Source organism: Gopherus flavomarginatus (assembly GCF_025201925.1).
Source record: "Gopherus flavomarginatus isolate rGopFla2 chromosome 13 unlocalized genomic scaffold, rGopFla2.mat.asm SUPER_13_unloc_1, whole genome shotgun sequence".
In the NCBI taxonomy this organism is placed as follows: Eukaryota; Metazoa; Chordata; order Testudines; family Testudinidae; genus Gopherus; species Gopherus flavomarginatus.
Window position 1 is genome coordinate 1,344,216 of NW_026114609.1, and position 7,645 is coordinate 1,351,860.

The 7,645-nt window shown below is 50.2% G+C and overlaps 1 non-coding gene across 1 annotated transcript; it reads right to left on the reverse strand.

Annotated features, from left to right (window-relative positions):
• Positions 1-5,301: 5,301 nt before the first annotated feature.
• TRNAT-CGU (transfer RNA threonine (anticodon CGU)) lies at positions 5,302-5,375 on the reverse strand. The gene has a single exon. It is a non-coding gene; the product is annotated as a tRNA-Thr (tRNA).
• Between the last annotated feature and the right edge of the window lie 2,270 nt (positions 5,376-7,645).

Sequence of the window (7,645 nt, forward strand, 5' to 3'; positions counted from 1 at the left end):
TTGTGTTTATGCAGTTTTACTGTTGTGCTGAACATCCTGCTCCTTTCAGGGCTGGAACCTCTTCTTGGCCGCTCAGGCCAATGCTCTGGCTTCAGCTAGAGCCCCAGGAAGGAGTTGGGGGGTGAGTGTCACAAAGGCTGGACATGAGCCCCAGGTGCTTCCAGTCTAGCCTTTGCCCTTCCTGACTTGCCAAAGAAAGTGGGCAGCTACCTGGGCTAGCGTGTGCCCCTGTCCCTATGCTGGGGGGTACTTGCTACATAGTGTCTTTGGAGCTTGGGTGTTTCTCTGCTTCTCACCAGCTCAGGAAAAGCCTCTTGGGGTAAAATCTCCTACCCCACTGCAAAAGTGAGCACCTTGAGTGGGACTAGTCAGAGGCACCAATATAGGGGCTGTCCCTGCTTTCCTACCATCTTGTAATGTTGGCCACAGAGCATCAGCAGCTGCCCTGCATGCTGGTGATCTTCAGTGGGTGTTTGGCATGGCAGGGAGCAGGCTGGCTGGGTGTTTTTGTGCCTGTCTGAAGGCCACACATAGGCATGGTCCTGCCCTCCTCTAGCCCTGACCTCAGTTGCTCTGTGGCTTTTAAGCCTTCCCTTGGAGCCGTCAGCACCAGCTGCCTCTGCTCTAGGTGCCCAGAGGAGGAGAGGTGTGCTGGGTCCCTATTACAGATGCCCCTTCCCTGGTACTGCCCTTGCTCAGCTGCACAGAGGAGCTTCCATCCCCAATCCCCTGCCTAGCAGCCCTCTGGCACCATTCCTGAGGGCTAACCTGCCTCACTTTCTTCCTACCATGTTGGGAAAGACAGTTCTCATTATTAAAGGTTAATAATATTCTGGGGCAGCTAGGGGCAGAAGCCTGTTCTGTGTTTTCCTACTGCAGAGCCCAAGCTCAGGAACTCCCCTTGGGTGCAGGCACTGCTGTGCTCCCAGAAAACAAGCCCCCCCTGCACAGAGAGTGATGACAGGGCCTGCCAAAGCCCTGGATTGAACTAGGGACCTTTAGAGCTTCAGTCTAACGCTCTCCCAACAGAGCTATTTTGGCACCTGCATGACAGCATTTTGGCCTGTTGCTTCTCTGTCTGGGATGTTTTTGTCAGCAGTTGCAGACAAAAGACAGGAAAACAAATGGCTGCTCCACACCCCCACCGGAGGAACCCGATGCCATTAGCTGTGGTGAGTGGCTGTTGGCTGACAGGGCCTGTCCCTGAGGAGCTGGATCAGCAGCTGCCGCCTTCCCCTTGGCTCCAGGCTATGGGAAATGCTCATTGCCTGGCTGCATGGGCGGATGCTGCTCTGTGCTCTGGAGAGTGTCTGTGTTGCTCTGTCAACCCCCCGTCTTCATTGAGCCAGTCTGGTAAGGTCCAAAGTGCCTGCTCCAGCCTGGCAGCTGAGAGTCTGTGCAGACATCAACCCCCTGCCAGCCCCACAGGCAGCAGCAGCGCCAGCACCCCCAGGACCACAGGGGCACTCAATGCACTTCCTGTGGGAAAATGGCTCCTTGTTGTCCAGCTGCTAGAGTGAGAGCCAGAAGAGAGCAGTGTCTGGCTCACCTTGGGGGAGAGAAGAGACCTGATGAATGTGGATCTCCCTCAGCCTCCCCTGCAATGCTGGTCAGTTTTATTGTTACTGTGATAAGTCAGTGCTTCCCTTCAGGACCAGCCCTCGAGGGGTCTGGGATAAATCCTCCCTTTCCTCCCCAGGCCCTGCCCCCAATCCACCACTTCTCCCAAGCCCCCACCACTGTCCCATTTCTTTCCATCCTGCACCTTCCTGCCCCATTCCTCTCCCTCCCCCACCTCTTCCCATCTCTGCTCCTCCCCATCCCCGCCCAGTGCCTCCTGCACCCCACTGAACAGCTGATCACTGGCAAGTGAGAGGCACTGAAGGGGAAGAGGAGGAGCTTGTCACAAGGCCTGTAGTTGGGTGAGCTGGCTGCCAGTGAGTGCTGAGCACCTATTTTTTCTTCAATTTGTCCATGGTTTCGGTCTCCCATCCAACACATTCATTTTAGCAGATTGCCAATAGCAGGCAGGAGGCCATTAACAAATGCACTAGGCAGGGCACCCTGTCCATTTGTATCTGGTTGCTGTATACCAGAATGTTGCAGAAAAATGTCAGTTAGCCGGGTGTGATAGTCGCCCGGGTTTTCTCCCTGTCGTTGCTTACAGCCATTTATGGCCGTCCAGTTGGTTTTAGGAGTCCATACCGGGGGATGGCTTCAAATAGATTTTTAGCTCGTTCCTTACACTTTTTTCGGTATTCAGCAGTAGGACCAGTGTCTGGCAAAGTAGAGTGGCGGTCAGCAGCGAGCCAATCTGCTGCTGTGAGCCATTTTTCATGCTCACTAGGGGCTGTTACAAGTAGCTTGCACAGCTGCAGGAGGTCTGCCTCAGAGGGTTCATAGGTATCACACACTAACAAAAATTCCTCTGCAAATTTAGTAGGATCTTCTCGGGGCTTTGGAAAGCCTTTTACAATTGAAAGGAGCTCAGTGCGAGTCCAGGGTTTATAGCTCCAAGTGGGACTCCCGTCCTGGCCCCCAGTATGCAGGATTTGGAGGGGAGCCTGAATATTTTTAAGGCCCAAGCACGAGCTTTTACGAGGCAGAGGAATGGGCCTCGGCAGTACCGGATGATCCGGACGGGTCTGAACTGGAGATTACTGGGAATTGTTCCTGAGCTGGGAAATCTGGTGACTGTTGTTCCTGAGCTGGGGGCATGGGTGGCCGTCTATTGATTCGACGCAAGGCTACCAGGCCAATTAATGCGTCTTCTTCATCCTCGTCCCAGGAATCTAGCAAGGGGTTTTCTTCATCTTTCCCCACCTCGAGACAGGAGTATGAAGGGGGGTCTGCTTGGAGAACAGGGTAAAGGGGAGCGCTTGGTCTAGTGGTGGGAGAGGAGGTTTCCAATAAAGCTTTTAACTTATCATTTGAATCTTTGAGAGAGGCGAGTTTCAATTCTGTCCATCTACGATTTGCCTCTTCCCACCATTGCATGAAACAGTTGACCTCTCCTTTTGCCAATTTAGTTTTAGATTGGCCGAGTTTGTCTTTTAAGACATCTACTCGATCCTTGTCCCAAGATCCTAACAGTGGCCACTGAGTTTTGAGATCTCCCTGAGTTAGCCTAGACCATTTTTCCAGAAACTTACAGGAGTCCAGACCCTTCCTAAAATACATAAAATGAGCCAGAGTTCCTTTAGGGAACTGCCCTGGCTTAGATGTCTGGTTACCCATACAGGAGGACTTCAGACACCAATCACACAAGAAGGAAATTAGGGTTTGTCAGAGCGATGCCCAGTGCAAGACACAAAAGGAGCCCACAGGCTACTGCCTCAATCGCCCTTGCTTTCACACTAAGGGTTTTACCCAAGGTGCGGTGCGGCTGCAATTGTGCAGATTTCACTCACTCAGACTGCGGGGACAGGAACCCCTTGGTCGGCCAATCCCCAGACAGAGACGGCACCCAGACTCAAACACTCCACAGGGAGGACGGATAGACACAGAGACAGGACAGTCCTCAGTCCGGACAAAACACAGAAATAATTACCTGACCAGATTCCTGATGTCAGATCCCGGGATCCCTACCAGAACAGAGTGGGAACCAACAGGTTCGATGGCGTAGACCTCACTGTGGTTGTGCGCCTTTCCGCTCTAGTGGAGGACCACTCAGGCCAAATGCCCAGGTGCTGGCTGCCACGGTCATCCTACAAAAATGGTCAGGAATCACACAGCCCCAGTGAAGACGGTTGCCATCTCGGTGGAACCTCCAAATTGTCAAGTTAGAATCAGGACTCACAATTTGTCAGACCACTCTGTTTATTAGTGCAGCGCTCCACCATTAACATTCAGAATATCTGAGTGGCCATGCAAGACCCAAACAGTCTTATTTATACAGATAAAAGAGTGGGAATTGGACAAAGGGACAAAGAAAGCAAAACAGGAAAATTCACCTGGGGCAAGGCATGCATATCCTACTTCCTTACTAACTCTTATCGATCTAAGGCTAATACTTCACCAATTGCCCTTAAACAGTGCAATTGTTCTATGTTACTGTCTGTATTCCTGACACCTGGATTGCAACATTCCAACAATTTTGCTTAAAGGTACAGACAGCATTTCTTTAATCCTTTCTATTCTTACTATATAATTCATTCTACTTTCACATCTTAAAGGTGTTTGGCTGGCAGCCCTGGTTCCCAGGTGTCTCCTGAGGGAAGAAAGTTTCTGTGCAAAATACTGAAACTTTTAACAGAGAGGAGGGAAAGGCGATGGCCACATGATGGGGCCAGTGTGTATGACAACATGGTTCTTTTATATGGGATGACTCTGAACATTGACTGATCTCCACTCCCTTGGATTTGAAGAGATATTTTGTTGTGCACTTAGGAACCTATAAGGTTGAAGCAATTTGTGGATGATGACACTACGATTGAAGGGTTTTTTAATGTTGTAGAAATTGTTAAAAACACTTAGCTTAAACTGGAACTGCCTGTTATTAAAGGCTGGTTTCCCCACATTAGTTCCATAAGCTCTGCTAGAAACACCCTGGGTTCTCTCCTGCCTCGGTGGGAACAAGAGGGAATCGTCCCCTGCTGCCCTTGGCTCCAGACTGATATTTCTGGGGAGGGGACGTGGAATTGATTTGTTTGCTGTTGAGAAGGGAGCCGGGCCAGTTCTCAGGGAACCAGAACTCCCAGCATCTTCCCAGCCCAACCCAGGCTGCTGCCCTGTCCCAGCCTGTTCCTCTGGGGCCTCTACATGTTTGACTCTAACGCAGGCTGGGAGCAGCAGCTGAGGCAGAGGACAGCCTGGGCCGGGCAGATCGAAGGAGTTTAACAAGCAAAAAAGGTAAAATGGCAGTGGGGTATTACCTTGGACTCAATGGCATTTCTCCATTGGTCTGTCTGCTTTGGGGCAGGGACAATAACACGTCCTGCTGCATTTGTTATTTCAAAAGGCAGTTTAGGATCTTCATTCTCACACACGATGCACAAAGCAGGACTCAACCTTTGGCGTAAACTAAACAAGCTGCTCACAGATTCTGGCAGCCACAATGAGCATTTGGGTGAGAGCTCAGACCTGCCCCTGTCCCAGAGGGAGAGTGTCATCTGTGTGGGGACTGGACCACTGACCTACCCGCTCCTAATTCCCAAACTTTCAGTAACTCTATTATCATTGCCTGTGAGTGTTATTTAAACCATAAGAAAAACCACACTGGGCTAGACCAAAGGCCCATCTATCGCTGAATCCTGTCTTCTGACAGTAGCCAAAAACAGGTGCCCCAACAACCAGTCAACAAGGCACCACTGGGAGTTGAACCCAGGATCTCCTGTTTACGGAACAGACGCTTTAGCCAACTAAGCCATGGTGCCTGTGGGTGATTAAAGCCCTCTATCTGCCCACACCTGACTCCCTGCCATTGTCACCAGGTCCTGACAACCTTTGTTTGTGTTTGGATTCTGCAAAGCAGAGAAGGCCGTTAAAAAAGCTAATGAGGTTTTAGGATGCATTAGGCAAGGTATTTCCAGCAAACATAAGGAGGTGTTAGTACCGTTATATAAGGCGCTGGTGAGACCCCACTTGGAATACTGTGTGCAGTTCTGGTCTCCCATGTTTAAGAAGGATGAATTCAAACTGGAACAGGTTCAGAGACGGGCTACTAGGATGATCCGAGGAATGGAAAACCTGCCTTATGAAAGGACACTCAAATAGCTTGGCTTGTTTACTCTAGCCAAAAGAAGGCTGAGGGGGGATATGCTTGCTCTTTATAAATATATCAGAGGGATTAATATTAGGGAGGGAGAGGAATTATTTAAGCTTAGTACCAATGTAGACACAAGAACAAATGAGTATAAACTGGACACTAGGAAGTTTAGACTTGAAATTAGACGAAGGTTTCTAACCATTAGAGGAGTAAAGTTCCGGAACAGCCTTCCAAGGGGAGTACTGGGGGCAAAAGACATATCTGGCTTTAAGATTAAGCTTGATAAGTTTATGGAAGGATGGTATGATGGGATAGCCTAATTTTGGCAATTGATCTTTGATTATCGCCGGATAAGTATGCCCAGTGGTTGGTGATGGGATGTTGGATGGGATGGGATCTGAGTTACTGCAGAGAATTCTTCCCTGAGTGTTGGCTGGTGAGACTTGCCCACATGCTCAGGGTTTAGCTGATCGCCATATTTGGGGTCGGGAGGGAATTTTCCTCCAGGGCAGATTGGCAGAGGCCCTGGAGGTTTTTCGCCTTCCCCTGCAGCATGGGGCATGGGTCACTTGCTGGTGGATTCTCTGCAGCTTGAGGTCTTCAGACCACAATTTGAAGACTTCAGTAACTCAGGCATAGGTTAGGGTTTTGTTATAGTAGTGGATGGATAGGGTTCTGTGGCCTCCTTTGTGCAGGGGGTCGGACTAGATGATCACATTGGTCCCTTCTGACCCTAGAATCTATGAATCTAGGAGCAGGTGACGTTTTCCTTACAAGTTGTGTGTGAGTGAATCTTTGGCCAGGTCTGCACTACAAAGTTCTTTCAGCAGAATTATACTGCTCAGGTGTGTAAAAAACACACAAGGCTACCTCGGTGGGCAGCTTGTGGCTGGTGTACATGCTGTAATAGCACGTCTGGCGACAAAACTGCCCTGTTTTGCTGACAAAATAAAACAACTTCGATGAGAGGTCTAGAGCTTTTTGCAGCAAACTTAAAGTGACAGAGTAGACGCTGCTGTTCATTATTTCACCATAACTGGACTCCTCCAGTATCCCACAATGCCCACCGTGAACTCGCCTGCCCTGCATTCCTGCTACAGAGCCATGGGCACCTCCCCTTTCATTGCTCTGGGAAATTCTGACAGCTGAGCCAGCTGCTCTGCTCTGGCAGCCAGGAGCAAATCACTGCCGTGGAATGCTGCTCTCTCCCACACTGCGAACACAGAGCAGATGGCAGGAACTTCCTCACAGTGTGAGGGGGCCACGGGCATCCGAACTGTGACACGCCCAGGACATCCCTTCCCTCGAGGAGGCTCTTACCTTCTAAACAGGGACGACTGTTTTCTAGTAAAATGAGGAAAAGGGAAGGAGAAAACTCAAAAGAGGTTCTTCCTGGCGCTCACGTCCGTGAACCCGAATACTCTCTCAGTCCTCAAAGAGAGACCTGGAGAAGGAGACTTGCTGAAGCAAAGCCACAGGGGTCTCTGAGGTTTCCCTGGCCCGTCGCTCCTGTCCTGCCTGCCTGATGTCAGCATCTCTCTGTGAGGTCACCACCTCCCCACCACCTTTGATCAATAGTCTGAAGTCCTGCAAAAGGCCTTTGTGATGTCACTGCCACATCCCTCCCTTGCTGTGCTAATGTCCTGCCCCTGGCCAGGCACTGTCGAGGTTTGAGCTACTCCCTGTGGACCACCCCACTCAAGGAACATTCCTTCTACGCAGCAAGCCGGCTAGACAGTAAAACATCAGATGCTGCTCCCAATGCTACACTCAGTTTTTCAGAAATTAGTCTACTTTATGTCCTGAAGAGATCATTAGAGCATCTAATCTGACCCCCTGCATATCACAGGCCTCCTGTATGACACAAGAGCTACTTTGGGGGCAAACACATTCCAGAAAGGCATCTAGTCTTCACTGAATGACATCAGGAGATGGCGA